The 26,308-nt window shown below is 36.1% G+C and overlaps 1 protein-coding gene and 1 long non-coding RNA gene across 9 annotated transcripts in view; one reads left to right on the top strand and one right to left on the bottom strand.

The window, feature by feature from the left end:
- The window catches only part of LOC6502768 (transcription factor SOX-6), a 437,528-nt gene that overhangs the window by 102,782 nt on the left and 308,438 nt on the right, over positions 1 to 26,308 (top strand). For 3 of the 8 annotated variants that reach the window (XM_044717622.1, XM_044717621.1, XM_044717620.1), the window contains exon 1: positions 7,580 to 7,913. The exons of 1 other annotated variant lie outside the window; for it this stretch is intronic. The gene's annotated coding sequence lies outside the window, so the exon portion shown is untranslated. Of the gene's footprint in view, positions 1 to 7,578; positions 7,914 to 26,308 lie in introns of those variants that run through there. 4 more of the 8 variants (XM_014904081.3, XM_044717625.1, XM_044717624.1 and 1 more) reach the window with 2 other exon arrangements.
- LOC116655084 lies at positions 16,576 to 17,133 on the bottom strand. The gene is made up of 2 exons (XR_004310235.2): positions 16,824 to 17,133; positions 16,576 to 16,764 (listed from the first exon to the last, which is right to left on the bottom strand). It is a non-coding gene; the product is annotated as an uncharacterized LOC116655084 (long non-coding RNA).

Below are 26,308 nucleotides of genomic sequence, written 5' to 3'. Positions count from 1 at the left end.
TTAAACGTGAAACCTATGACTCGCAAAAGGTCAAGAAAACATTTTTAGCTGATATTTATTTCAAAGATATGTAATTTTTCCAAAAGCTTTCGCTGAAATGTGAATTTACCATCTTTCTCCTCAGTGATCATAAAAATATAAAAATAAGATCAATATTTTCAAATTTTTAATCGCCCTTCCATAGAGCTTATTCCTTTCTTATGTTACTCCGGAGCGCTCGCAAGGTTGAATTGACTTTTTTTTGGGAAAAGCGTTATAACTTCACCAATTTTCATTATTTTTTGACAACATTGATATGTGGCATAAATGACAGAATTTTTTTAAGTGGTACCGAAAAACTGTCGTCAAAATCCGAAAACACGAATAAAAGACGACAATTTCAGTTTCAGGTGTAAAAATGTTGTCCTTTTAACAAAATCAAAGATATATTTTTTTTCAAAAGCTACAACATTTAACTATTGAAAAACACCGATTTTGAAATCGGTTTAAAAAAAAGCGTTCAGGAATTTTTAGGCGCAAAATAGTCCCGAAAAACGGTTTTTTAACCATAAATCAAGATTTTGAGGGTGTTAAAAATAACACACATACATGTTTTGTGATATACTCGACCCAATAAACAATTCCTACTATGTCACTTCAAAAGTTCATTCACTTTTGTTTTTTTTTTTGTAACACTGTTATTTTTAATCATATAAAAAAGCCTCTCGAAGTCGCAAATTACGGGTGACGAACCCGCTGCTAACCCAAAATATCTATCTGATTTCCAATTTTCGTGAATAGAAAATAGTATATAGATATAAAAAATTATACATAAAGTTAAGCATACGTATATAGGTATCCAAAAGAAAGAAAAGCTAACTTCGGGCGGAGCCGAAGTTTATATACCCTTGCAGTTGAGTTGCAGTCCGCTAGGTGGCGCCACGCATCTTATATAATTAGATATATAGCGGATCGTATATAGTTGGCCGATCCTTATGAAATTTGGCAAATCGAATTATTTTGCCAAAAGAGGAATCCATTGAAACTCCCATCCTTCTAACTTGAAAAACAACGAAGTTATGGCATTTCCGATCAATCAGTTATATGGCAGCTATAGGATATAGTCAGCCGACCCTTATGAAATTCGACAAACCAGATTTTTTTTTCCAAAATAAAATCTGTACCGAATTCCATCTTTCTAACTTAAAAAACACCAAAGTTATGGCATTTCCGATCAATCAGTTATATGGCAGCTATAGAATATAGTCGACCGATCCCGGCCGTTCCGACTTATATACTGCCTGCAAAGGAAAGAAGGGTGTGTGCAAAGTTTCAACTCGATAGCCCTAAAACTGAGAGACTAGTTTGCGTAGAAACAGACAGACGGACAGACGGACATGCTTATATCGACTCAGGAGGTGATCCTGAACAAGGATATATATACTTTATAGGGTCGGAGATGTCTCCTTCACTGCGTTGCACACTTTTGACCAAAATTATAATACCCTCTGCAAGGGTATAATTATGAAAATTGGTGAAGCTATAACGCTATTCCCAAAAAAAGTCAATTCAACCGTGCGAGAGCTTCGGAGTAACAGTGTGTATAAGAAAGGAATAAGCTCAATGGAAGGGCGATAACCAATGACTACCAATTAAAGCGACCTACTATGTCGCTTTAAAAGGTCAGTCAGAATAAAATAAAAGTTTACGTGAAGAATTGTGTCTTGAAAAAAAAGCAAAATGTGTGATAAGCGCAACTACTTTTGTTACGCTTGCGGTTTATTTGTTGATAAGCAACATAGGTTCGAGTTAAGAACAAATAAAGCTGTAGTTAAAATTTTCAACCTCTTTTTCAATTGCTCATACGTGAAAAGTGCTTGGTATGAACCCGAATATATATGTTTGATGTGCTGTACAACATTGAAACATTTGAAATCCGATAAATGTGATGACCAGCGTATGCCGTTCGTGAGTCCTATGGCTTGGTATTATCAAATGTATCAAAAGCTGGAGGATTGCTACTTCTGCCAAACAAAAATCACTGGTCGCCACTATAAGACACGCCACCTTATTGAATATGCCAATTCGTTGACTGTATCGAAACCAATTCAAATAGGAAAACAAGAAAGGAAAGCTAACTTCGGGCGGAGCCGAAGTTGATATACCCTTGCAGTTCAGTCGCAGTCCGCTAGGTGGCGCCACGCATCTTATATTATTAGATATATAGTAGATCGTATATAGTCGGCCGATCCTTATGAAATTTGGCAGATCAGATTGTTTTTCCCAAAATAGAATCTGTACCAAATCCCATCTTTCTAACATAAAAAACACCAAAGTTATGCCAATTTTGATCGTTCTATGACAGCTATAGGATATAGTCGGCCGATCCTTATGTAATTTTGTACATACGATATTTTGGTCAAACATAACATGTGTGGAAAGTCCCAACCCTCTAACTTAAAAAACACCAAAGTTATGGCATTTCCGATCAATCAGTTATATGGCAGCTATAGGATATAGTCGACCGATCCCGGCCGTTCCGACTTATATACTACCTGCAAAGGAAAGAAGGGTGTGTGCAAAGTTTCAACTCGATAGCTCTAAAACTGAGAGACTAGTTTGCGTAGAAACCGACAGACAGACAGACGGACAGACGGACATGCTCATATCGACTCAGGAGGTGATCCTGATCAAGAATATATATACTTTATGGGGTCGGAGATGTCTCCTTCACTGCGTTGCACACTTTTGACCAAAATTATAATACCCTCTGCAAGGGTATAACAAGATCAGCCAACTGACGACGAAAATCCAACAAAATTTCCTGAACCGTACGATAAATCTTCCAATGAGGTAAATGACGAACCGTACATTCCAACCCGAGCCATAGACACGGAACGTAATTTCGTGTCGAATCAGAATTTTTGTGATCTTGCGCGGGATATGAATCTGTCTATAAGACAAACTGAGATTCTGGAATCCAGATTGAAGCAATGGAATATAGTAGACAATGACTTCAAAGTAACGTTTGCACGAGATAGAGACCTATCCGCGTTCGATCGAATTTTCAAAGCTAATGACACAAATATCCTTGTTGTGAATGGGACAGACGTGCCAAAAATCATTACAAGTGTAACAACTGGCCACCGAGAATGCTTCAAATAGGCAAAAAGAATGTTCTTAACATTCCATTACTGAAGACTGATGATATCATATTGCCGCCGTTGCACTGAAAATTCGTTAAACGACTCGATAAAAACAGCGAAGCTTTTTTACACCTGAGTCTTGTATTCCCCAAATTGAGCGACAGCAAAATTAAAGAAGGAATTTATAAAAAGTTTCCAACACCTCATTCTTCAGAAATTATTATCCAAATTTATTTTTAGATTTCTATCATTAATTACAGGCGTTTTCGTTGGACCGCAGATTCGTAAGCTTATGACTGATAAAGACTTCGTAAAAAAATTAAACCCAGTAGAGCAAAGAGCATGGCAGAGTTTCATTTCTTTGTGCCAAAACTTTTTTGGAAACGAGAGAAGTTCAAATTACATTGTGGTGGTCCATGAATTTTTGAAAGTTTATGGAGAAATGGGATGTCACATGTCCATAAAAATTCATTTTTTGCATTCTCATTTGGAATTTTTCCCGGACAATCTTGGTCAATTCAGTGTCGAACAAGGTGAACGATTTCACCAAGAAATATCAACGATTAAAAAACGGTTCGCAGGAAAAAACCAAGTTAGTATGATAGCTAACTACTGCTAATCACTTAAACGTGAAACCTATGACTCGCAAAAGGTCAAGAAAACATTTTTAGCTGATATTTATTTCAAAGATATGTAATTTTTCCAAAAGCTTTCGCTGAAATGTGAATTCACCATCTTTCTCCTCAGTGATCATAAAAATATAAAAATAAGATCAATATTTTCAAATTTTTATTCCGCCCTTCCATAGAGCTTATTCCTTTCTTATGTTACTCCGGAGCGCTCGCAAGGTTGAATTGACTTTTTTTTGGGAAAAGCGTTATAACTTCACCAATTTTCATTATTTTTTGATTTGTCTCGTTTTATTCAGAATTAATGAGACAACATTGATATGTGGCATAAATGACAGAATTTTTTTAAGTTGTACCGAAAAACTGTCGTCAAAATCCGAAAACACGAATAAAAGACGACAATTTCAGTTTCAGGTGTAAAAATGTTGTCCTTTTAACAAAATCAAAGATATATTTTTTTTCAAAAGCTACAACATTTAACTATTGAAAAACACCGATTTTGAAATCGGTTTAAAAAAAAGCGTTCAGGAATTTTTAGGCGCAAAATAGTCCCGAAAAACGGTTTTTTAACCATAAATCAAGATTTTGAGGGTGTTAAAAATAACACACATACATGTTTTGTGATATACTCGACCCAATAAACAATTCCTACTATGTCACTTCAAAAGTTCATTCACTTTTGTTTTTTTTTTTGTAACACTGTTATTTTTAATCATATAAAAAAGCCTCTCGAAGTCGTAAATTACGGGTGACGAACCCGCTGCTAACCCAAAATATCTATCTGATTTCCAATTTTGGTGAATAGAAAATAGTATATAGATATAAAAAATTATACATAAAGTTAAGCATACGTATATAGGTATCCAAAAGAAAGCAAAGCTAACTTCGGGCGGAGCACAAGTTAATATATCGTTCGGCTGATCGTTATGAGAACTTCACCAAAAAAAAAATTGTCTAATAAGAATGTTGGAAACAGCCAAGTATCTTTAAAAATGGCAAGGTTGTGTCATTTCCAATCGTTCAGTTTTATGGCTATAGGATATAGTCGGCCGATCCTTATGAAATTGGTAAAATCTGATTATTTTTCCCCAAATGGAATCTTTATTCCGACATTATGTCCTCAAAATCCAAATCTTGTGTCAGTATAGTGCAGTAACGTGAAAAATTCCGAAAAAATCCGATCCTTGTGAAATTCGGTAGATCAGTTTACTGACCTCAAAATCACATTCACAAAAAGTCCGATTCCTCTATCTTAAAAAACACCATATCCGTTCAATCAGTCATATGGCGACTATAAGATATAGTCGTCCAATCTCGACAGTTCCGACTTATATACTGCGTGCCAATTAAAGAAGGATGTGTGAAAAGTTTGAATGCTTTAAAACTTAGTGTAGAAAGGGACCGAGGGACAGAAAGCCATAATCGAAAAGTAATATAACAAAGATACGTGCCGCATAAGAGTAATTTTTATGTATGTTGGTGAATGCTGTATGTAAGTTGGGTCTACCCTGTTGCGCAATACTGATTTTCTATAGACTAGTTTGCGCAGAAACAGGCAGTCAGACGGACATGCCTAAATCGACTCAGGAGGTGATCCTAATCAAGAATAGGATCAAAAATATAATACCCTTTGCAAGGGTATATATTTATGAATGGGGAAGCGTTTTGCCTTTTGTTCAGGATCACCTCCTGAGTCGATATAAGCATGTCCGTCTGTCCGTCTGTCTGTTTCTACGCAAACTAGTCTCTCAGTTTTAAAGCTATCTTTGCACAAGAGTTGAAACTTTGCACACACCCTTCTTTCCTTTGCAGGCAGTATATAAGTCGGAACGGCCGGGATCGGTCGACTATATCCTATAGCTGCCATAAAACTGATTGATCGGAAATGCCATAACTTTGGTGTTTTTTAAGTTGGAGGGTTGAGACTTTCCACACATGTTATATTTGACCAAAATATCTTGTGTACAAAATTTCATAAGGATCGGCCGACTGTATACGATCCGCTATATATCTAATAATATAAGATGCGTGGCGCCACCTAGCGGACTGCGACTCAACTGCAAGGGTATATCAACTTCGGCTCCGCCCGAAGTTAGCTTTCCTTTCTTGTTTTAAGTTATGTTGCTAGAAAAACTCTCTAAAATAAGCAGTGGTGCGTAGCTTTTCATAAGACCATAAGAATATTGGTGACGGCAGTTCACATTATTCCAGATATAAGCGTATAAATCAAACTTTTTTTTTTCGCTTCTGACGGACGCACATAATTTTATAGATGGGTTCGTTTTGCCCACCACAATCTGTAAAGGGACTATAAGCAGTGTCGGATTCAGAAGTCAGAGAATTTCTTGAGTAAGAGTATTATTTTTTAATAAAGTATATTTTAGGGATGCGTTGTCTCAAGGACTATCTACTAAAATTAAAATAAATCGTTACATGAAATTTAAAAATAAATCAAAAAGTGCTTACATTTCAGTAATATACATGGCTAATTTTTTTTTAAACTGTAATCAATCAGTAAAATGTTATCAGCAATAATCAAAACAAGAAAGGAAAGCCAACTTCGGGCGGAGCCGAAGTTGATATACTCTTGCAATAAGGTAGCAGCTTATATTATTACTACTTATTATTACTTACTTATTATTATTATCGGATCGTATATAGTTGACCGATCCTTGTGGGAGTTTCACCATTAAATCGAGATTCTAATAAAAATGTTGGAAACAGCCCCCAGCATCTTTAAAAATAGCAAGGTTGTGCCATTTCCGATCGTTCAGATATAACTCCCATTTGGCAGCTATAAGATAAAGTGGGCCGATCCTTATCCAATTTGGCAAATAAGATTATGTAGCCCAAAATGGAATCTGTACCAAGTCCCATCTTTCTAACATAAAAAACACCAAACTTAAGCCAATTCCGATCGTTCTATGACAGCTATAGAATACAGTCGGCCGATCCTTATAAAATTTTGTACATAAGACAATTGGTCAAATATGTGGAACTTTCCATTTGTGTGTGTCCCAAACCCTCTCACAGTTTTAAAGGTATCGAGTTCGAAAACTTTGAACACATCCTTCTTTTGTTTTCAGGCAGTATATAAGTCAGAACGGCAGTATATAAGTCAGAACGGCAGAGGGTATTATAATTTTGGTCAAAAGTGTGCAACGCAGTGAAGGAGACATCTCCGACCCCATAAAGTATATATATTCTTGATCAGAATCACCTCCTGAGTCAATATGAGCATGTCCGTCTGTCCATTTGTCTGTCCGTCTGTCTGTTTCTACGAAAACTAGTCTCTCAGTTTTAGAGCTATCGAGTTGAAACTTTGCACACATCCTTCTTTCCTTTGCAGGCAGTATATAAGTCGGATCGGCTGGGATCGGCCAACTATATCCTATAGCTGTCATATAACTGATTGATCGGAAATGCTATAACTTCGTTGTTTTTCAAGTTAGAAGCATGGGAGTTTCAATGGATTCCTCTTTTGGCAAAATAATTCGATATGCCAAATTTCATAAGGATCGGCCGACTATATACGATCCGCTATATATCTAATAATATAAGATGCGTGTCGCCACCTAGCGGACTGCGACTCAACTGAAAGATAATATAAACTTCGGCTCCGCCCGAACGAAGACGTTTGGTCTCAAACAAAGTAAAATAGATAAATAAAAAACATTTTTAACGGTGTGTATAAACTGTTTATCTTCATTGTTTATGAAGTTTTAATTTCTAACTTAAGGTATTTTATAAAGTTGTAGAACAAAAGTTGTTCATATGATAGTAAAAAACCTCTCCAATATTTTCAGGGTTGCCAAGAAATAGTGCAAACAGACAACCAGACAAACAGAGGGACAAACGCATTCATTTGAAAAGAGCTGTAAAATTTTCTTAAATATCTTCTAAACGAAATGTAGGATCGGGTTGGTTGAGGGACCAATCGACGCGTCTTTAGGAGTAAAATGCGAATAAAATTCTTATCTGGGTACGAAAATGTCTCTATTAGCTCCAATTTAGTGACAGGGATGTCTCCTCGCGCAAGCGTCCACTGAGATATTTTCTTCGATATCAGCATCCAAAACCAGGCCTATTTTTAAAATTTGAAACGAGAATGACAGCTCTTCGGATTCACCAAGCAATTATATTGCTCGTACATTGTATTGTAAGCTAATGTATTATATTTATATTATATGCTTATGTTCTAAATAAATTATTCCCATTAAGTAGATTGGCTAATATCGGTTAAGATATGTTGAAATCCACCTTACTCTCTAAACAATATTTCTAAATATACAGTTTTAAATTTTGAAAAAATGATTTTTTCCATGGCTTAAAAATGTCTAATGTTGCTTAAAATTTTTCATTTAAATATTAAAATGAGACATGTTGCCCATTAAAGAATGACCATTAGAACCTTTCGATTTATCTTATGCTGTGCAAGTATAAAGAAGCCTATACAAATCGGAGTTCAAAGAGACCTTTGCTTTTGTGTTTGTGAATGTTTTGTTGCTGAATGCGCTTTGTGTACATTATTTGTTTGTTGATGGTGCACTTGTTTGGCCAAAAAGCCGCTAACAAAAGGACGAAAGGACCACGTAAAGCTTACAAAGAATAAAATAGCATTCATTTCGTATATCCATCCGCTTAGACGTCTAACAGTTGTCTGCTTTATGTATTATTAATGCCTGTCCATTTTTACTTACTTTGTTATCCCCGAGTATCATATAAAATGTTTTCGTGCGTACGTGAACATATCTACATCGACGTCTTGGTGTCGGTTTTATTTACTTCGCAAGCTACCACGCTTTCACATAAACACAAGTTGCAACTTTTTGCTATCCAGCTTAATAATGAAAATATCCTATCTTATCAAAAGTTCACAGCTTCACTAAGGATCCTTAATTTTTATGTGGCAGTATTAGCAGTGCGTATATCTTTAACATCGGAAATTAGAAAAGTTAGAAAATTTTTTTTAATGTATTGGGATTGTTAGAGTTTATATTAAGCTTTGAACAAATCCATTCTAATTTAGGTGAATTAGGAAACTCATAATCATATGTCCAAGCCGATGGTGTCAGTTAGAGGTCAGAACGTCTTTACAGATTATAACACTTTACCCACCCCATTAAGCTTGTCGTAGCAGATATGAACTCACCCTATGTATACAAAAAAGTATAAGTATACATATGTATGTATGTCAACACTTCTGTTTTTCTTTCTATTTCAGCCCGTTTATGTTAAAGTGAGGACAGTACACTCTTGAGAAAAAATGAGCTTATGTGGCTACAATATGGACATATAAAAATATTTTATTTATAGTGATTTTATGTCATCTACATCGCCTTTAATTCTTTTTCTGTTAATCCGCTTACCTATCTAAGTCTAAGATTTTAGTATATCTAAGTAATATTTCGTTTTGTTAGATTTTTTTTATTTAGCATAAATATTTTTGTTTACTTGAATAGTTTTTGAATTATTAAATGCATTCGGAATTAGGAATGTTTAACCGTTTTCTTTAACTCGCCATATGGGGACATCTTATTAGTCTCAAAGGAGTTTCATTCTAATACTATAAAGTTCCATGAAATGTGACTTTTTGGTTATTCAATAAATTAAATATGTATTAAATTATTCAATGGCATGCGTTTCGACATCAGTAACCATGAGGCCGTGGATTTCTTATGTGATATATATAGGAAAAAGAACTTAGAGTTCCCATAAGGAAATGTTTTCTGTTCCATTTTCTTTTTATACCCTTGCAGAGGATATTATAATTTTGGTCAAAAGTGTGCAACGCAGTGAAGGAGACATCTCCAACCCTATAAAGTATATATATTCTTGATCAGGATCACCTTATGAGTCGATATGAGCATGTCCGACTGTCTGTTTCTACGCAAACTAGTCTTAGTCAGAAACTCGTCAGTTTTAAAGATATCGAGTTGAATCTTTCCACACATCCATTTTTTGTTTGCAGGCAGTATATAAGTCGGAACGGCCGGGATCGGCCGACTATATCCTATATCTGCCATATAACTGAACGATCGGAAATGGCAAAACTTTGCTATTTTTAAAGATGCTTGGGGTGGTTTTAAACATTTTTATTAGAAAATTGATTCGATGGTGAAATTCTCACAAGGATCGGCTAACTATATATGATCCGTTATATATATAATAATATAAGCTGCTACCTAACTAACTAACTAACTGCATGGGTATATCAAAAACAAAAAAAAACAAGAAAAGAAAGCTAACTTCGGGCGGAGCCGAAGTTGATATACCCTTGCAGTTTCCTATTGGATATAGTTGGCCGATAGACAAATAAAGCAAAAGTTGAAAGAATTTATTCCATATTTTCAAGTTTATTGCACACATACATGCACAAGTTCAAAAAAAATATTCCCCATCAAATATACACATTCATGTTTGTACATATGTACCAAGTTTTACAGGTGGCTGCACAAAATTGGAAGCTGCACTTATATATTTTGAGTTAACGAATTTTGCTAGATATAATCGATATATCAAAAGTTGCGTCATTTCAAGGGCAATCTCAACGTGCAATATAAATAAGATCAAATAAGCAAATTTTGAAAAATATATATTTTTTTTAAATTTATTTTCAGTATATTTTTTTTTGTACACTATTAAGACGTTTGGTCAAAAGGAAAGTAAAATAGATATAAGGTTTTGTTCGATGACGCGTTCCCAACGAGATGACAATTCGGCCTCTGTTGATCAAAGATGGCCTCTTCTGAATGAGTGCTGTCTTCAAGCGCTCCAGTGGTTGGCAGTACTGGTCCGGATTGAGCGTTTGGCCATAGGAGAGCAGCTCATAGTGGATTATTCCCTGCCAATCCCACCCAACACACAGAAGAACTTTCCTGGCCGTCAATTCAGGCTTGGTCACCGTCTGGGCCGGTTCACCGCTTTTCGACCACGACCGTTTGCGCCTTACGTTATCGTAAGTGACCCACTTTTCATTGCCAGTCACCATACTCTTCAAAAACCGGTCGATTTTGTTGCGATTTAGAAGCGATTTTTGCGTCAATTCGTGTGGCACCTATACATCGAGCTTCTTAGTGACTCCAAGCTTCTTCAAATGGTTTATAACGGTTTGATGATTATGGTGCTTCACATCACCATAACAGAAATAACGAGGTGCATCAAATAACCGACGGAGTTGCATTGGTGTGGGAACATAAGAATTAAATTATATATTCGAGAAATTTCACGGAGTTCTTAATCATGATAGACGAAACAACTGCAACTGACAATCTGTCAGCGTTATTTCCACAATCACACATGCGAAAATTGTTAGACGTTGGTACCGATCATACTAGAAATATTTTGTCCGTGTTAAAGGTGCACCACCGGATTGCCAGAAGCCTCGACTTTTTGGGAACCGCGTTAAAAATGATAGCGGGCACTTCTGATGCAGCTGACCTCGAAATGGTAAAAATGTTCGAGTCCCGGTAAATTGAATCAAACAATAGACAAGTAGTCATTAACACTAAAACGCAAAAGCAGATCCACAAATTAACCGATGCTGTTAACGAAGACAAAAAACGATTAAGACAAAAAAGAAAGAACCTGGTTGACACCCCATATGTATACGTTCTTTTGGCCAGAAATATAATACTAATTACAGAGATACAAAAGCTAATGCGGTCACACGGTGCATTAAGAAAGGTCACACTTGCAAAATGAAATATAATAAACCCGGCCATTTTTAACCATGAAGATTTGAAATCCGTTTTAGTTGATCACCCCAAAGAGATCCCCATTATTGGCCTAATAGAGGCATCTAATATTATATAAGGTCCCTATTGGAAAAACTCGGAGAGCCAATTTTCACAGGACTCTCTTGTGGCCAACTTCAGACTACCAAGCGCGTTCGCCATGGACAGAAACAGGTGGTAACCACTTGGTACGAGATCCTGACTATACGGTGGATTTTACATTGGGTCGATTTTGTTGCGATTTAGGAGCGATTCGCATGCGTCGATACGGTCAAAGATGTTTTTTTGCGTCAATTCGTGTGGCACCCATACATCGAGCTTCTTAGTGACTCCAAGCTTCTTCAAATGGTTTATAACGGTTTGCTGACTCATGCCCAGCTTTTGACCGATACTACAGATGCTACTATGCCGGTCTCTTTCGACCAATTCAGCGATTTTATCGCAATTTTCGACGACAGGCATTCCGGAGCGTGGCGCATCTTCGACCACCTCTACACCAGAACGAAAACGTTGAAAAACTCGTTGTGCGTTGGAAATGGAAACTGTATCGGGTCCATAAACTGCACAAATTTTATTGGCGGCTTGAGATGCATTTTTGCCTTTATCGTAGTAGTACTGTAAAATATGCCGTATTTTCTCTTTATTTTGCTCCATTATTGCGACGCTATAACTAACGAACGACTTTCCAAAAATGTACAGTATGACCTGATGCGACGAATAAAACAAGAACTACGCGCTTTCAGCGCCAACTAGCGAAAATACCACAAGACTTTTTTGACAACCTAATATCAAAAAAAAATTTTCAACGGTGTAAAGAACCGTTTAAGTTCTTCCTTGATTATGAAGTTATGAATTTTTTTAATTAACAAAGTTTTTTTAATTTTTTAACGTAAGCTTAGGGTATTTCAAAAAGTTGTAGAGCAAAAGTTGCTCATAGGATAGTAACAAACATCTGCAATTTTTTTCAGGATTGGAAAGAAAAAAATAGTGCAAACAGACAACCAGACAAACTGTCTTCATTTGAAAACAGCTGTAAAAAGCTCGAATTTCTTGAATAACTTCTGAAAGAAATGTCGGATTGTGTCGGTTGTGATAGAATTGAATGCAAATAAATAAATATGCGAATATAATAAAATATTCTATCTGGGGACTAAAATGTCTCCACCAGTCTCAATTTAGTGATTCAAAATTTTTTTACTTTCACCCTAATTTCTCCCAAACCAAACTACTTTTGGAAAATGTTTTGACAAAAATGATCTAATTAAAACAATACCTTTCGATTGGTGTATAACTCATTCAGATCGGATGAAAATTTTTAATTCTTCGGCTATAGCATGCAGGTCGTCACCTCGTGGAATGCTTATATCGACTCGATAACGTTGCACATTTTTGACAAAAATTATAATACCTTCTGTCAGAAAGAAAAAAATAAAAGAAGATTTTCGGGAATACAACGGGCAATCGATTTCACTCTTTGTTTATTTTATTTTACTCTCCCCGTCCTTTCACTACTATAGTTAATAGGCACCTGCCACCACCCAACATAAACCACCTTATATAATAGATAGACCCGGGAAAAAAGTTTTTCAGCTTATGAATACTGATTATACAAATAAAATTTTGAAGCTAGTGGTTATATTTTATGTACAAGCTTCTTTTTTTATTTTGCAATTTGTAAAGTGGCAACCCATTCTTTTAGCAACCTTTTATTGGTCTTTTTGAAGCAAGCCAAATTCATTTTTAATGCCAGCACGTGACTTAACAGTGGCATTTGGCCTGGATGTTGCAAAGGGTCATAAACAATGACCGCCGCAATCAATAGACATGAACGGCGGGCACATTTCACGAAAAGGTTTGTATATCAATGTAATCCATTATGGTATAAAACGCCATGACCAGTGTTTTAAAGGTTTTTTTTAAATACCTTGTGCCGAATCGGCCGATTCATTTGAAATTTGACACATTGGATAAGGTTGCCCCTAATGAAATCATTCATTTATATGACAGCGGACGATCTTTATGAAATTTTTTAAAAAAATCACCAAAGTTATGGCATTTCCAATCAATCAGTTATATGTCAGCTATAGGATATAGACGACCAATCACGACCGTTTCGACACATAAAAAAATTATTCAAGTTTCAATTCAATAGCTTTAAAACTAAGAGACTAGTTTGCGTAGAAACAGATTGACGGACATACTTACATATATCGACTTAGAAGGAGATCCTCATCAAGAATATATTCTTTATAGGGTTGGATTTGACTCCTCCACTGCGTTGCACACTTTTAAAAAAATTTATAATAACACAGGCCAACAGCAAAAAATCTCCACGCATAATTTTACCTGCTCCATAACCTTTAGGCTCCCCTGAACCAAAGTCCAGAACAAACATAGGTTCTATCACCCACCGTTTCCGCGGTACACCTAAGAGAAGAAATTGATCAAATTTTACCATATATTGAATTATGTAGGCCGTGTAATGGCTATGACCATCATTGTTTCCAGTACATTTCATGTTTGAAATGTATGTGTACCAACTAAAATTAAAAAATGGTATCTAGCAGTTACCATATCTTTGGAATACTCATCCAAAGTTGAAATCTCAGATTTTCTACGTTAAGTTTTGGTCTTCTATGATTTTTCCCCAAACATTTTTCTATGGAAGATTTTTATTTTCTTATTGAAATCAGTAGATCATACCATGTTTTAATTTTGGATTTAAGGAAAAACTCGAAATAATTTTATTGAATTTAATATAGGTGGTTCAACAATATTTTCTTCAATTAAATTGGAGTTTTTAATCTCATATTTTCAAAAAGTCATGGCTATCTACAACTTCTGTAAAGCTTTACTAAACAAGCTGAACCTGCAATAGATACGTTTTGAATATAGAAACAGTTGTAGATAGCCATGACTTTTTGAAAATATGAGATTAAAAACTCCAATTTAATTGAAGAAAATATTGTTGAACCACCTATATTAAATTCAATAAAATTATTTCGAGTTTTTCCTTAAATCCAAAATTAAAACATGGTATGATCTACTGATTTCAATAAGAAAATAAAAATCTTCCATAGAAAAATGTTTGGGGAAAAATCATAGAAGACCAAAACTTAACGTAGAAAATCTGAGATTTCAACTTTGGATGAGTATTCCAAAGATATGGTAACTGCTAGATACCATTTTTTAATTTTAGTTGGTACACATACATTTCAAACATGAAATGTACTGGAAACAATGATGGTCATAGCCATTACACGGCCTACATAATTCAATATATGGTAAAATTTGATCAATTTCTTCTCTTAGGTGTACCGCGGAAACGGTGGGTGATAGAACCTATGTTTGTTCTGGACTTTGGTTCAGGGGAGCCTAAAGATTATGGAGCAGGTAAAATTATGCGTGGAGGAAAAAAAAAGTTGGAAATTGTCGGCCTGTGTAATCTCTACAAGGGTATAAAAGGGTGATCAATGTTAATGAATATTCCATTAAGACAAAATTGATATTTGAATTCCCTGCAATTTATTATTAGGGAAATATCTCTGCCTTGTTAACTAAACATTTTCTGTAGGCCGACCTGAAATAATTTTTTTCCAAACATTTTTCAAAAGTGTTTTGGTTTGGAAGAAATTAGGGTGAAAGTAAACAAATTTTGAATCACTAAATTGGTGCTGGTGGAGACAGTTTTATTCCCCAGATAGAATATTTTTATATACCCGATCCGACATTTCTTTCAGAAGTTATTCAAGATTTTCGATTCCTACAGCTTTTTCCAAATGAAGGTTGGAAAACCCTATTATTTTTATACCCTTGCAGAGGGTATTATAATTTTGGTCAAAAGGAGACATCTCCGACCCCATAAAGTATATATATTCTTGATCAGGATCACCTGAGTCGATATGAGCATGTCCGTCTGTCCGTTTCTACGCAAACTAGTCTCTCAGTTTTAGAGCTATCGAGTTGAAACTTTGCACACACTCTTCTTTCTTTTGCAGGCAGTATATAAATCGGAACGGCCGGGATCGGTGGGCTATATCCTATAGCTGCCATACAACTGATTGATCGGAAATGCCATAACTTCGTTGTTTTTCAAGTTAGAAGGATGGGATTTTCAATGGGTTCCTCTTTGGACAAAATAATTCGATATGCCAAATTTCATAAGGATCGGCCGACTATATACGATCCGTTATATATCTAATAATAAAAGATGCTTGGCGCTACCTAGCGGACTGCAACTCAACTGCAAGGGTATATAAACTTCGGCTCCGCCCGAAGTTAGCTTTCCTTTCTTGTTTTTCTTTGAAGATGTTTGGAGAATTGAAGATTTTGTGAGCAACATGTTGTGTGTAGTTATGAGCAACTATTGTTCTACTTTTTCTAACTATTCTAACTTTCTAACTTTTTGAATTAAAAAAACTTTGTTAATTAAAAAATTCATAGCTTTATAATCGAAAAAAATATCTTTTAACTTTACACCGTTAAAAAGGTTTTTTAAATATCTATTTCACTTTCTTCAAGACCAAATGTCTTAATAGTAGTCAAAAAAAATGAAAATGAATTTTTTTTTTATGAAAAAAATTATTTTTTAAAATTTGCTTATTTGATCCTTTGTACTTATATGGCACGTGGACTTATATAGCCCTTGAGCTGACGCAACTTTTGATATTTCGCTTATATCTGGCAAAATTCGTTAATTCAAGATATAGTAATATAAGTGCAGCTAAAAATTTTGTGCAGTCACCTGTGTTTTATATTAATTATAATTATATATAATTTAATTAATAATTAATTTAATTACCAATTTAATTAATAATTAATTTAATTACCAATTTAATTTATTAATTATAATTTATATATAATATATATAATATAATTATATTAAAAAAATTTTGTTGGGCACTTGTCAATCTCTTTTGAGCTCTTATCATGTAAACATTCCCACACTCGCATTAGAGGTGGAGAACTATCGATAGCCGGCGAATGTTTTTCTCAAACCCTCGATGGTGTCGATAGTGCCATCGATAGTCACCGATACTATTGTCCGACATTAAAATTTTTTTTTAAGTTTTCAAGAAAATTGTTATAGTTTAACTAAAAATTTTTATTTAAAAATAAGAGTATGTTAATATTTTCCTTTTTAAGCCGGGTACGTCTCTCAGAAACAATTTGCCCTGCCTTGCTGAACGCTCTTTTCGATTCTACGGATGTAGCAGGAATGCAAAGGTATTTGCAAAACAGGCCATTTATGCAGGGAAAATCAGTTTGATTCACCTGAAATAAAAGTAATGTATGTAAATATTGATAATTTATATTTTGTTTTTGAATTATACCTTAATCCATAACAATGGGTCCATTTCTTGACTGGCAATTTCGCTCTGCAGATATTGCCTGGAGATGTCAATATCCTATTAATTTTCCTATTAAATATCTTAATTATTAAGGATAGAATCCACTCGTGCGTTTTCGATTTGCTGTTTCATCGCTCACCCAAAACAGTAGGCGTTGCGGACCTCCGACGCCTAGTGGTTGGGTCACTATCGATTGCGGCTCGATATCGGCCAAACATCGGTAGTGTCGATAGCGCTATATAACTCGCATCTAGCACCCTAACGCGGACCAAGCTTGAGATATGATATAAACTAATTCCCCCTATTGAGCCGGCAACGGCAAAAACAACATTAGTTTAAACATCCGCTAGAATAGCGCCACTGCGGCTGCCCTTTTTAAGCGTCCGAATTCCAATCCCATTCGGGAAATTCAGTTCGTCACATACAGTGGGTCGCAGCTTATTTCGTGCAGGGGAATAACAAATTTTTAAGTCGCTATTGCCGCTAAACGAATAGGGACATTTCAAAAATTTAAACGCAATGTACATCCCGAAAGATCCCGAAGCAACAAGGAAAAGAAGTCGGAATCTAGCTTAGGTCAGAATACAAGGCCTTGTTAGATATTGGATCGGAATACAAAAGAAATCTAATAAAGTTTAAATATTTTTTTAAGTTAATAACCAGTGGTGATTTTAGGTAATTTACACATACATGCATATGCATATATGTACATGGATGTGTATATTTAATGAGGAATATTTTTTTTGAGCTTGTGCATGTATGTGTGCAATAAACTTGAAAATATGGAATAAATTCTTTCAACTTTTACTTTATTTGTCTATCGGTAGACTATATCCCATAGCTGCCATATAACTGATTGATCGGAAATGCCATAACTTTGGTGTTTTTTAAATTAGAGGGTTGAGACTTTGCACACATGTTATATTTGGTCAAAATATCTTATGTACAAAATTCATAAGAATCGGCCGACTATTTCCTATACCTGTCATATAACTGAATGATCGGAAATGGCAGAACCTTGCTATTTTTAAAGATGCTTGGGGCTTTTTCCAATATTTTTATTAGAAAATTTATTTGATGGTGAAATTCTTATAAGGATAGGATAATAATAATATAAGCTGCTGCTTAACTGCTTAAAAATCAGGCACGTGCCGAAAAAGAATATTTTGCAATTATATAGGTGTACAAAATTGCATTGATATATATCAATCAATTTTTTTTTAAATTTATATGTTAGGGCACCTTTTATGGTTTTTTAAATTTTTTATTTTTTACTTAGACTTAGAAAATCAAGCATCTCGAAAAGTAAATCTTATTTTAAAATTCTGGGCATTGGTGAAAAAAGGACTTGTTTCCGATTTCAGGAAAAAATTTCAAAATCTAAAATTGTCATATTTTCAACTTTTAACCATTTTCAAGTTTTTAATTAAAAAAAATTTTAAAACGGGAGGTGGTCATTTGGAAATATTGATGGAAATTGCTTATTACACTATTAGAAAACGATTTCAATAGTTGTTTTTGGAAATTTTTCTTTCCCTTTCCATAAAATGACCAAAAATAAAAAATTTAATATATCAAGCACTTTTTCAAAATTCGAATTTGTGGGCACTTAATTTAATTTCAATATTAGGAAAAAAATTAAAAAAGTGAAATTTTAAAATTTTCACTTTTTAATATTTTTCAAACTGCGGGGACGTTTGTGGGTATTTGATGGGCAATCGGTTGCACCCTTCAATTAATGACAAACTATTTGAATATGGCTTATCAAGTCTACCCGCCTGGATTCGAAATTTTTGAAGATTTTCGTTAGGAATTTTTTTTTCCCAATTTGTGCCGATTTGCAACTGTTATTAGGTATTTTCTTTATATAATATGTATAATATAAATATCTTCTTCAAAATAGTTTGAAAAAAATATATTTTTATTTGAGTTTTGGTTTTGATACAGTGTGATTCCTTGAAACTGCTTAGAATTTCAGAACTACTGCTTAGAATTTTAGAATTTCCGAACTAACTTAGCTTTGGGGCTCTTAGTCCTTTTTATACCCTTGCAGAGGGTATTATAATTTTGGTCAAAAACGCAACGCAGTGAAGGACACATCTCCGACCCTATAAAGTATATATATTCTTGATCAGGATCACCTCCTGAGTCGATATGAGCATGTCCGTCTGTCCGTTTCTACGCAAACTAGTCTCTCAGTTTTAAAGCTATCGAGTTGAAACTTTGCACACATCCTTCTTTCCTTTGCAGGCAGTATATAAGTCGACTATATCCTAAAGCTGCCATATAACTGATTGATCGGAAATGCCATAACTTTGGTGTTTTTTAAGTTAGTGGGTTGGGACTTTTCACACATGTTATGTTTGACCAAAATATCCTATGTACAAAATTTCATCGGCCGACTATATCCTATAGCTGTCATAGAACAATCGAAATTGGCATAACTTTGGTGTTTTTTAAGGTAGAAAGATGGGATTTTGATACAGATTCTATTTTGGGAAAAACAATCTGATCTGCCAATTTTCATAAGGATCGGCCGACTATATACGATTCGCTATATATCTAATAATATAAGATGCGTGGCGCCACCTAGCGGACTGCGACTGAACTGCAAGGGTATATCAACTTCGGCTCCACCCGAAGTTAGCTTTCCTTTCTTGTTATAGCTACCCTTGCTGAATCTTTTTGCAGATTGAAGCTCGAAAGAAGCTTTTCTCTCTGAGAGGCTCTGTTTTCTGAAGGAAATAAATTGAGTCGGAACCTTTTACTTGAGGTGTCAGTTGACGTGGAAGGCTTTTGGGTCTCAATTAATCGAGGTGACAAGAAAATGTGAATTTTCCTGTGAAGTGGGTGCCCATTTAAGAATGGTATGATCTGTTTAGTTTTAATTCACTTAAAAGGAGTGAGAAAGATTTGAGTCGGGATTCTGTTTACCAAAATATTGTTTTGGTTTTCAATCTGAAGTGACTCTTAGAAATTGGAAATCTGAAATGAGGCTGTTTTCAGCCGAATTGGAAATTTTGTTGATATGTTACTATATACATGTACATATATACATTTGGTAAGTTTCAACCTGTGGCGACTTCTGGCTGTTTGTTAATCATCCAAGATTTTTACCGGCTGTCTTTCTCATGCTTTTACTCTGGTGCAAGTATTTGGTGCCATTTACAAAGGCTAGTCGCTCAAGTTTTATTAGATGCGTCCCATTTGTTTCGATATTGGGGCCGTCATCCGTGCTGACTATTGCCGGACACTCATTGATTATCATAATATCATTGTCGGCGTTTTTTCGTTCAGTTTCCTAAAGTCGATTACCAGACGCTTTTTTTTAATATCTGTCTCATCGACCACCCAAGTTGGATTGTTGTACGGTGATCTCGACGGGGTAATAATATAAGCCTTCAGTAGGTCTTTTATTTCTTTATTAACAAACCCTGTGACGCCCATTGGTTGTGGGTACGTTTTAGAGTATACTGGGTTGTTATCCTCAGTGCGAATAGTTGCTACAACATTTGTGTTATACGGAAAGGTTTGAGTTGCGTCGGAGAAGACTTTAGATCTTTTTTTTAATTTCAAGGAACCCCTTTTTCACTGACTCGGTCCTTTATGTCCTTTATGTTGGTAAAGTTTACGTTGTCGCAGTCAAGGAACTTAGACACGAAACCTGCTTCTTTAGTCCTTTTAGTCTGCATATTAAGAGTGACTCCCACCTGCGTTAGTAACTCGAAGCCTATGATCCCCTTCAAATGTAGTTAGAGAATCTAATATAAAAAATGGGGAAGTTGTTTCCAAGACGTTTATAAGGCACGTTTAATCTATGGCGTTGGATCCGTGAATTGAGGTCACGCGAAATGGTAAGACTACTGGGGTTATACATTTAAGCTCCTTTACGGGCTTTATATAACTGCGAATATAACTTCCTATTTGCGCTTAGCGTGGCTACCGCAGTCTTATCATATTGTTGGTCTGTGGCGGTCTGCTCGATATCAGATATCCCATCTGAGGAGTTTGGTCTTTTTAAAATGTTTGCCTGCGAACTTTGATGCTTGCTACATTTTGGTTTTGTTTAAATTGTGGATATTGCCTGGACCTGGTCGATGATGGATCAGTCAATGGGCTCTGCAGACTGACCAGTTCTCTAGCTTACGCACCGGATCCTTTTGTTGGTCCATTTTTATGTCCTTGAAGAGGGTATTATAATTTTGGTCAAAAGTGTGCCACGCAGTTCTTGATCAGGATCATCTCCTGAGTCGATATAAGCATGTCCGTCTGTCTGTCGGTTTCTACGCAAACTAGTCTCTCAGTTTTAGAGCTATCGAGTTGAAACTTTGCACACATGCTTCTTTTTCTTGCAGGTAGTACATAAGTCGGAACGGACGGGATCCGTCGACTACATCCTACAGATTCTATATAACTGATTGATCGGAAATGCCATAACTTTGGTGTTTTTAACTTTTAGTTTTAACTTTGGTGTTTAAGTTAGAAGATTGGGACTTTCCACACATGTTATATTTGACCAAAATATCTTACGTACAAAATTTCATAAGGATCGGCGGACTATATCCTATAGCTGTCATAGAACGATCAGAATAGGCATAACTTTGCTGTTTTTTAAGTAAGATAGATGGGACTTGGGGCACAATTTGTTGACTGCCCGCCTTGTAGCTCCGGACGCCGTGCTCAGCAGCGACACCCGACACCATTTCCGTCACCCTCGCCAGGGGCCACTTCATTGGAAGCAAGTTTTCGTCCTTCACCAGCATGATGTCATTTACTGCTATGCCTTGACCAGGCACTTTACTGAAGTCCGTGTAAAAGTCTGAAGTCTGTTTGTATGTCATTCCGGAACCTATCCGTGACATATGTTATGTTAGATGTTATCTAAATATGTTAGCTCCAATAAGTTGGTAGTGGTAGAGCGGGGCTTCATGAAGCCATGCTGGCACGGAGATATTATTGAACTACATAGGTGGAATGATAAATTTTTCAAAAAGCTTCGGAATTTTTTTTTTACCTATCAGAATACAAGAGGGTTACGTAGTAAACTTCCCAAACTGTATTCTGATAGTTCTTTTTTTGCATCCCATATTATTGTATTTACAGAAACTTGGTTAAAGCCGGAGATCTTAAGCTCCGAAGTTTTTCCTAGTAGGTACACCACTTTTAGATGTGATAGAACCTTGCGAAGGGGAGGAGGAGTGCTAATTTCTGTAGACTCCAAATTCGCTTCTGAAGAGGTAAAATCACAAGAGTTTGGTGACATTGAATTTCTTTGCATCAAAATCACTTTGTCCGATCAATCTTTGTATGTTACCTGTTCGTACATACCACCTTCGTCCGAACCGCCAACATACTGGCAACATTTGTCCGCTATTCGTTTGGTCTTCGACCGTCTGTCTGATGGTGACCAGCTGATAGCTCTGGGTGACTTTAATATCCCAGAACTTATGTGGTCCAATGTTGATAATTCACCGTCTTTACAGCTTAACTCCCACCATGACTTCCCTGAGGGCATGTTTGACATGTCACTCGGGCAAATTAACCACGTCAGAAATTCTTTAGGTCGGCTGTTGGACTTATGCTTCGTTTACTGATCCTGATGGAATTACTCTTTCCAGAACCTTGCCCCTTTCTAACCCTGAGGATCCATATCATCCCACTCTTGAGGTTTCAATCGAAAATAACTACTTTTTTGACCTTAAGTCTACAGTTAAATCCCAGAAAGTTCGTTTCTTTCGTAAGGCTGACTTTATGAAATTAAATAAGTTAATTTTGGAATTTGATTGGTCTGATTTACTGGCATGCGAGGATATAAACATTGCATTACAAAAATTTTATTACACTTTGAACATATTTTTCGACGTTTGCGTGCCGTGGAGATATCCGTCCGCTTCAACGAATCCGCCTTGGTATACAAGGCACCTTATAAATTTAAAGAATAGTATGAGTAGACTATTAAACAAACATAGATTATCTGGCTGTACAGTTAGTTATTCAAGATACTTAGTAGCTCGGTCTAATTTCACCGTGCATAACGCAGAATGTTATAGGAGTTATAGTCGCCGCTGCAGGATTCAGTTTACTCAGGATCCGAAGCAGTTTTATAACTTCGTAAACACTAAGCGTAAACATGTATCTTTTCCCCCACTGCTTACGTTTGAGAACTCTTCTGCGAACACCGATCAGGCGATGGCCGATCTCTTTGCACAGTTTTTTCAAACTACCTATTCACCTAGCAGCAGTTTAGCTCAGCCTTACACTTATAATATCCAATCAGCCAACCTTATATTTTGCCCATCTTTCGATCAAAGTGGTGTGTTATCGGATCTTCTTAAGATTAAGCCCGTGTATTCGCCAGGCCCTGATGGAGTACCAGGCTGTGTTCTGAAGTACTGCGCCGAGGCACTGTGCAAACCGCTTGTTAAACTCTTTAATCTATCGCTGGAAACTTCGATCTTTCCCCTTATGTGGAAGGAATCCTTCATTATTCCGCTGCATAAAAAAGGGAAAAAATCCGACGCTGCTAATTATAGAGGCATCTCTAAATTGTCAGCAATTCCAAAACTTTTTGAAAAACTGATCACTCCACATTTGCAACACCTATGTAGTTCAATAATAACTCCGTGCCAGCATGGCTTCATGAAGCGCCGCTCCACCACTACCAACTTATTGGAGCTAACATCTTTTATCACGGATGGCTTCCGGAATGGCTTACAAACAGACGTCATATACACTGACTTCAGTAAAGCATTTGACTCTGTTAACCATTCGCTTCTTATAAGTAAACTCAGTCTTTTGGGATTCCCAACTGATCTTCTTATGTGGATTTCGAGCTACTTATCAGGGAGAACCCAACGTGTTTTCTTTAAAGATGTTACCACGCGTTTAGTCCGCGCCACATCGGGGGTGCCCCAAGGAAGCCATCTTGGACCCCTACTCTTTACTTTGTTTATTAACGACTTGCCCCTTGCCTTAACTAATTCACTTGTACTTATGTACGCTGATGACGTTAAGCTATGCCTTCAGTATAAATTCACTAGCGCCCAGTCTAGACTTCAATCCGATTTGGATAAACTTCAAAATTGGTGTTTAGCAAATAACCTAAAGCTTAATGGATCGAAATGTAAACTTATGTCTTTTTACCGATCTAGTCCTCACCAGGCTATGTACTTTCTATATGGGAACGCCTTAGAACGATTAACTCAGGTTAACGATCTAGGTGTCCTATTAGATTTGAAACTTAAATTTACCGACCATGTATCTACCATGGTTAATAAAGCCATGGGTGTGCTTGGTTTTATTAAAAGATGGTCAAAAGAATTTAATGACCCGTACATAACTAAAACGTTATATACATCACTGGTCCGTCCGATTCTAGAGTATGGATCGTGTGTCTGGAGTCCTCAATATGGAGTACACCAAGATCACATTGAATCTGTACAAAAAAACCTTCCTTACTTTTGCGCTTAGGGGACTTAATTGGGATGCAAATCTTTACCTCCCCTCTTATCATAGTAGACTTTTACTAATCAACTTACCATCATTAACAAATCGTAGAACGATGCTGGGTGTCATGTTTCTATATAATCTTATTTATGGAAATATAGACAGCCAGCATTTACTAACACGTTTAAATTTTAACATTCCTAGTAGAAGGACCAGAAACTTTCGTCCTCTACTCCTCAGCCATTGTAGTTCGACATATGCCCAACACGATCCGTTCAGGGTATTATGTTCGGACTACAATGGTCTCTACCACATCTTATCACTTTGCTCTACTAACAATCTTAAATCGCTTATATTAACCGCCTTATCTATGCAACACCCTTCCTCGTAATATCTTTCTCCTATTCCTCGCTTATCTGTCTCGGATCTATTCCCGCGATTCGAGCCGTACGTTACGCGGCAGCGTCCCTCGGTCGGTTGGACGGGAGGTGGGCTGTACGTATGCAGTGGGAACCGCGCAAAAAAAAAAAAAAATTTCTGACAATTTAGTGATGCCTCTATAATTGGCAGCGGAATAATGAAATATTCCTTCCCCATAAGGAGAAAGATCGAAGTCTCCAGCGATAGATTAATGAGTTTAAGGAGCGAATTACAGAGAGGTTCGGCGAAGTTCTTCAGAACACAGCCTGGTACTCCATCGGGGTCTGCCGAATACACGCTAACACACCACTTTGAACAAAATATGGTGGCTGATTGGATATTATAAGTGTAAGGCTGAGCTGGACTGGTGCTAGAAAAATACGTTTAAAAAAACTGTGCTAAGAGATCGGCCATTGCCTGATAAGTTTTGGAATATGAGTTCTCAAACAGAAGCAGAGGAGGAAAAGATACATGTTTGCGCTTAGTGTTTACAAAGTTATAAAATTGCTTCTGATCCTGTGTAAACTGAAACTGAACATTCTGCGTTATGCACGGTGAAGTTGGACCGAGCTACTAAGTATCTTGACTATCTAACTGTACAGCCACATAATTTATGTTAATTTAAAAAATTACTCATAACATTCTTTAAATTAAATAGGTGCTTTGAATACCAAGGCGGATTTGTTGAAGCAGACGGATATTTTCACGGCACGCAAGCGTCGAAAAATATTGAAAGTACAACAAAATTTTTGCAAAGTAATGTATATATTTTCACATTCCAGTAGATCGGAACAATCAAAAGTTAACTTATTTAGTTTCATAAAATGAGCCTTACTAAAGAAACGTTTGAAGGGGGCAGATACCAGCTGGTCTCTGTCATGAACGATTTCATTGCGTCCTAAACAGCGCGACAACCGTCACAGCACAAGTGGAGACCAGACCTACGTAAAATGGCACCCGAAACTGAGGCCGTGACCCCGGCACACTTAGCGTATTATTTTACCTCCAACTATACCACTACACACGCAAACCGATACAGAAGTTTGAAATGTAAAAATTGGTTCGTATAAATAAAAATAAACACCGGATTGTTTAAAGGTTATAAATAAACATTTGGTACATTTTTTATCATTGGGTAACTGTTGCGGTCTCTACCTGGTGTTTTGCCTTTAAATTGGTTTATGGAGCTTTTTAATTCAATCATATGTCTCATTCTAGCAGGGGTTAGAGCGAATGTACTGTGGGAGAAATTTTAGTTTAATTTTTCTTTATGTGATCTAAAAATAGGATGGAAGTAATTATTAAAAGATTCATTCGACCAGATTCACATAGGGCTTTCGAGATGTCATATATATTTGTTTGTATTGGTATTGGATATATTACTGCGTTGGCTTTTTTTAAATTATTATGTTTTTTGTGTTTATATTAAGACACATGTTTTGTCAGGATAATTTTGTGTTGGATTTTAATATTTGTTGATCCCCACCAAGGGACCTGTTTGGATAAGTTGGGGTGATATTGTGGTATACAAAATATTAGCGCTGTGCCTTATGATGCCAGAAAGATGTGCTTTTTCTTGGTTTATTTGTTGGGTTATTATT

This window comes from Drosophila ananassae (assembly GCF_017639315.1).
Source record: "Drosophila ananassae strain 14024-0371.13 chromosome 4 unlocalized genomic scaffold, ASM1763931v2 tig00000054, whole genome shotgun sequence".
Lineage (NCBI taxonomy): Eukaryota > Metazoa > Arthropoda > Insecta > Diptera > Drosophilidae > Drosophila > Drosophila ananassae.
This window is presented reverse-complemented; position numbering and strand designations above follow the sequence as displayed.